Genomic DNA, 6,000 nt, shown 5'->3' with positions numbered 1-6,000 from the left:
GGTGTGACTGTGTGTCCCAACTGTTCCCTCCCCAGAGACAGGGTGTGACAGTGTGTCCCAACTGCTCTCTCCCCAGAGACAGGGTGTGACAGTGTGTCCTCACTGCTCCCTCCCCAGAGACAGGGCATGAAAGTGTGTCCTCACTGCTCCCTCCCCAGAGACAGGGTGTGACAGTGTGTCCTCACTGCTCCCTCCCCAGAGTCAGGGTGTGACAGTGTGTCCTCACTGCTCCCTCCCCAGAGACAGGGTATGACTGTGTGTCCTCACTGCTCCCTCCCCAGAGACAGGGTGTGACAGTGTGTCCTCACTGCTCCCTCCCCAGAGACAGGGTGTGATAGTGTGTCCTTACTACCTCCACCACAGAGACAGTGTGACCTCACTGCTCCCTCCCCAAAGACAGGGTGTGACAGTGTGTCCTTACTGACCCCACCTCAGGGACAGAGTGTGACAGTGTGTCCTCACTCTCCCCTCCACCCCAGGAACAGGGTGTGACAGTGTTTCCTTACTGACCCCTCCTCAAGGACGGGGTGTGACAGTGTGTCCTTACTGACCCCTCCTCAGGGACAGGGTGTGACAGTGTTTCCTTACTGACCCCTCCAACCCAGGGACAGGGTGTGACAGTGTGTCCTTACTGACCCCTCCTCAAGGACGGGGTGTGACAGTGTGTCCTTACTGACCCCTCCTCAGGGACAGGGTGTGACAGTGTTTCCTTACTGACCCCTCCAACCCAGGGACAGGGTGTGACAGTGTGTCCTTACTGCTCCCTCTCCAGAGACATGGTGTGACATTGTGTCCTCACTGCCCCCTCCCCAGAGACAGTGTGTGACAGTGTGTCCTCACTGCCCCCTCCCCAGAGACAAGGGGTGACAATGTGTCCTGACTACCTCCACCACAGGGACAGGGTGTGACAGTGTGTCCTTACTGACCCCTCCACCCCAAAGACAGGGTGTGACAATGTGTCCTTACTGCTCCCTCCCCAGAGACAGGGTGTGACAGTGTGTCCTCACTGCTCCCTCCCCAGAGACAGGGTATGACAGTGTGTCCTCACTGCCCCCTCCCCAGAGAAAGGGTGTAACAGTGTGTCCCAGCTGCTCCCTCCCCAGAGACAGGGTGTGACAGTGTGTCCCAACTGCTCTCTCCCCAGAGACAGGGCATGAAAGTGTGTCCTCACTGCTCCCTCCCCAGAGACAGGGTGTGACAGTGTGTCCTCACTGCTCCCTCCCCAGAGACACGGTGTGACAGTGTGTCCTCACTGCTCCCTCCCCAGAGACAGGGTGTGACTGTGTGTCCTCACTGCTCCCTCCCCAGAGACAGGGTGTGACAGTGTGTGCTTACTGACCCCGCCACAGGGACAGGGTGTGACAGTGTTTCCTTACTACCTCCACCACAGAGACACGGTGTGACAGTGTGTCCTCACTGCTCCCTCCCCAGAGACAGGGTATGACTGTGTGTCCTCACTGCTCCCTCCCCAGAGACAGGGTGTGACTGTGTGTCCTCACTGCTCCCTCCCCAGAGACAGGGTGTGATAGTGTGTCCTTACTACCTCCACCACAGAGACAGTGTGTCCTCACTGCTCCCTCCCCAAAGACAGGGTTTGACAGTGTGTCCTTACTGACCCCACCTCAGGGACAGAGTGTGACAGTGTGTCCTCACTCTCCCCTCCACCCCAGGAACAGGGTGTGACAGTGTTTCCTTACTGACCCCTCCTCAAGGACGGGGTGTGACAGTGTGTCCTTACTGACCCCTCCTCAGGGACAGGGTGTGACAGTGTGACCTTACTGACCCCTCCTCAGGGACAGGGTGTGACAGTGTGTCCTTACTGACCCCTCCTCAGGGACAGGGTGTGACAGTGTGTCCTTACTGCTCCCTCCCCAGAGACATGGTGTGACAGTGTGTCCTCACTGCTCCCTCTCCACAGACAGGATGTGACATTGTGTCCTCACTGCTCCCTCCCCAGAGACAGGGTGTGACAGTGTGTCCTCACTGCTCCCTCTCCACAGACAGGGTGTGACATTGTGTCCTCACTGCCCCCTCCCCAGAGACAAGGGGTGACAATGTGTCCTGACTACCTCCACCACAGGGACAGGGTGTGACAGTGTGTCCTTACTGACCCCTCCACCCCAAAGACAGGGTGTGACAATGTGTCCTTACTGCTCCCTCCCCAGAGACAGGGTGTGACAGTGTGTCCTCACTGCTCCCTCCCCAGAGACAGGGTATGACAGTGTGTCCTCACTGCCCCCTCCCCAGAGAAAGGGTGTGACAGTGTGTCCTCACTGCTCCCTCCTCAGAGACAGGGTGTGACAGTGTCCTCACTGCTCCCTCCCCAGAGACAGGGTGTGACGGTGTGTCCTTGCTGACCCCTCCACCCCAGAGACAGGGTGTGACAGTGTGTCCTCACTGCTCCCTCCCCAGAGACAGGGTGTGACAGTGTGTCCTTGCTGACCCCTCCACCCCAGAGACAGGGTGTGACAGTGTGTCTTCACTGCTCCCTTCCCAGAGACAGGGTGTGACAGTGTGTCCTCACTGCTCCCTCCCCAGAGACAGGGTGTGACAGTGTGTCTTCACTGCTCCCTTCCCAGAGACAGGGTGTGACAGTGTGTCCTCACCGCCCCCTCCCCAGAGACAGGGTATGACAGTGTGTCCTCACTGCCCCCTCCCCAGAGAAAGGGTGTGACAGTGTGTCCTCACTGCTCCCTCCTCAGAGACAGGGTGTGACAGTGTGTCCTCACTGCTCCCTCCCCAGAGACAGGGTGTGACAGTGTGTCCTTGCTGACCCCTCCACCCCAGAGACAGGGTGTGACAGTGTGTCCTCACTGCTCCCTCCCCAGAGACAGGGTGTGACAGTGTGTCCTTGCTGACCCCTCCACCCCAGAGACAGGGTGTGACAGTGTGTCTTCACTGCTCCCTTCCCAGAGACAGGGTGTGACAGTGTGTCCTCACTGCTCCCTCCCCAGAGACAGGGTGTGACAGTGTGTCTTCACTGCTCCCTCTCCAGAGACATGGTGTGACATTGTGTCCTCACTGCCCCCTCCCCAGAGACAGTGTGTGACAGTGTGTCCTCACTGCCCCCTCCCCAGAGACAAGGGGTGACAATGTGTCCTGACTACCTCCACCACAGGGACAGGGTGTGACAGTGTGTCCTTACTGACCCCTCCACCCCAAAGACAGGGTGTGACAATGTGTCCTTACTGCTCCCTCCCCAGAGACAGGGTGTGACAGTGTGTCCTCACTGCTCCCTCCCCAGAGACAGGGTATGACAGTGTGTCCTCACTGCCCCCTCCCCAGAGAAAGGGTGTAACAGTGTGTCCCAACTGCTCCCTCCCCAGGGACAGGGTGTGACAGTGTGTCCCAACTGCTCTCTCCCCAGAGACAGTGTGTGACAGTGTGTCCTCACTGCTCCCTCCCCAGAGACAGGGCATGAAAGTGTGTCCTCACTGCTCCCTCCCCAGAGACAGGGTGTGACAGTGTGTCCTCACTGCTCCCTCCCCAGAGACACGGTGTGACAGTGTGTCCTCACTGCTCCCTCCCCAGAGACAGGGTGTGACTGTGTGTCCTCACTGCTCCCTCCCCAGAGACAGGGTGTGACAGTGTGTGCTTACTGACCCCGCCACAGGGACAGGGTGTGACAGTGTTTCCTTACTACCTCCACCACAGAGACACGGTGTGACAGTGTGTCCTCACTGCTCCCTCCCCAGAGACAGGGTATGACTGTGTGTCCTCACTGCTCCCTCCCCAGAGACAGGGTGTGACTGTGTGTCCTCACTGCTCCCTCCCCAGAGACAGGGTGTGACAGTGTGTGCTTACTGACCCCGCCACAGGGACAGGGTGTGACAGTGTTTCCTTACTACCTCCACCACAGAGACACGGTGTGACAGTGTGTCCTCACTGCTCCCTCCCCAGAGACAGGGTATGACTGTGTGTCCTCACTGCTCCCTCCCCAGAGACAGGGTGTGACTGTGTGTCCTCACTGCTCCCTCCCCAGAGACAGGGTGTGACTGTGTGTCCTCACTGCTCCCTCCCCAGAGACAGGGTGTGATAGTGTGTCCTTACTACCTCCACCACAGAGACAGTGTGTCCTCACTGCTTCCTCCCCAAAGACAGGGTTTGACAGTGTGTCCTTACTGACCCCACCTCAGGGACAGAGTGTGACAGTGTGTCCTCACTCTCCCCTCCACCCCAGGAACAGGGTGTGACAGTGTTTCCTTACTGACCCCTCCTCAAGGACGGGGTGTGACAGTGTGTCCTTACTGACCCCTCCTCAGGGACAGGGTGTGACAGTGTGACCTTACTGACCCCTCCTCAGGGACAGGGTGTGACAGTGTGTCCTTACTGACCCCTCCTCAGGGACAGGGTGTGACAGTGTGTCCTTACTGCTCCCTCCCCAGAGACATGGTGTGACAGTGTGTCCTCACTGCTCCCTCTCCACAGACAGGATGTGACATTGTTTCCTCACTGCTCCCTCCCCAGAGACAGGGTGTGACAGTGTGTCCTCACTGCTCCCTCTCCACAGACAGGGTGTGACATTGTGTCCTCACTGCCCCCTCCCCAGAGACAAGGGGTGACAATGTGTCCTGACTACCTCCACCACAGGGACAGGGTGTGACAGTGTGTCCTTACTGACCCCTCCACCCCAAAGACAGGGTGTGACAATGTGTCCTTACTGCTCCCTCCCCAGAGACAGGGTGTGACAGTGTGTCCTCACTGCTCCCTCCCCAGAGACAGGGTATGACAGTGTGTCCTCACTGCCCCCTCCCCAGAGAAAGGGTGTGACAGTGTGTCCTCACTGCTCCCTCCTCAGAGACAGGGTGTGACAGTGTCCTCACTGCTCCCTCCCCAGAGACAGGGTGTGACGGTGTGTCCTTGCTGACCCCTCCACCCCAGAGACAGGGTGTGACAGTGTGTCCTCACTGCTCCCTCCCCAGAGACAGGGTGTGACAGTGTGTCCTTGCTGACCCCTCCACCCCAGAGACAGGGTGTGACAGTGTGTCTTCACTGCTCCCTTCCCAGAGACAGGGTGTGACAGTGTGTCCTCACTGCTCCCTCCCCAGAGACAGGGTGTGACAGTGTGTCTTCACTGCTCCCTTCCCAGAGACAGGGTGTGACAGTGTGTCCTCACCGCCCCCTCCCCAGAGACAGGGTATGACAGTGTGTCCTCACTGCCCCCTCCCCAGAGAAAGGGTGTGACAGTGTGTCCTCACTGCTCCCTCCTCAGAGACAGGGTGTGACAGTGTGTCCTCACTGCTCCCTCCCCAGAGACAGGGTGTGACAGTGTGTCCTTGCTGACCCCTCCACCCCAGAGACAGGGTGTGACAGTGTGTCTTCACTGCTCCCTTCCCAGAGACAGGGTGTGACAGTGTGTCCTCACTGCTCCCTCCCCAGAGACAGGGTGTGACAGTGTGTCTTCACTGCTCCCTTCCCAGAGACAGGGTGTGACAATGTGTCCTTACTGCCCCCTCCCCAGAGACTGCGTATGACAGTGTGTCCTCACTGTCTCTTCCACCCCAGAGACAGGGTGTGACAGTGTGTCCTCACTGAACCCTCCACCCCAGAGACAGTGTGTGACAGTGTGTCCTCACTGAACCCTCCACCCCAGAGACAGTGAGTGACAGTGTGTCCTTAATGACCCCTCCACCCCAGAGACAGGGTTTGACAGTGTGTCCTTACTGCCCCCTCCCCAGAGACAGGGTGTGACAGTGTGTCCTCACTGCCCCCTCCCCAGAGACAGGGTGTGACTGTGTGTCCTCACTGCTCCCTCCCCAGAGACAGGGTGTGACAGTGTGTCCTTACTGCTCCCTCCTCAGAGACAGGGTGTGACAGTGTGTCCTTGCTGACCCCTCCACCCCAGAGACAGGGTGTGACAGTGTGTCTTCACTGCTCCCTTCCCAGAGACAGGGTGTGACAGTGTGTCCTCACTGCTCCCTCCCCAGAGACAGGGTGTGACAGTGTGTCTTCACTGCTCCCTTCCCAGAGACAGGGTGTGACAGTGTGTCCTTGCTGACC

The sequence above is a fragment of the Carcharodon carcharias genome, chromosome 5, assembly GCF_017639515.1.
Source record: "Carcharodon carcharias isolate sCarCar2 chromosome 5, sCarCar2.pri, whole genome shotgun sequence".
NCBI lineage: Eukaryota > Metazoa > Chordata > Chondrichthyes > Lamniformes > Lamnidae > Carcharodon > Carcharodon carcharias.
The sequence above is the reverse complement of the archived record's forward strand: the minus strand, read 5'-3'. Positions refer to the sequence as shown.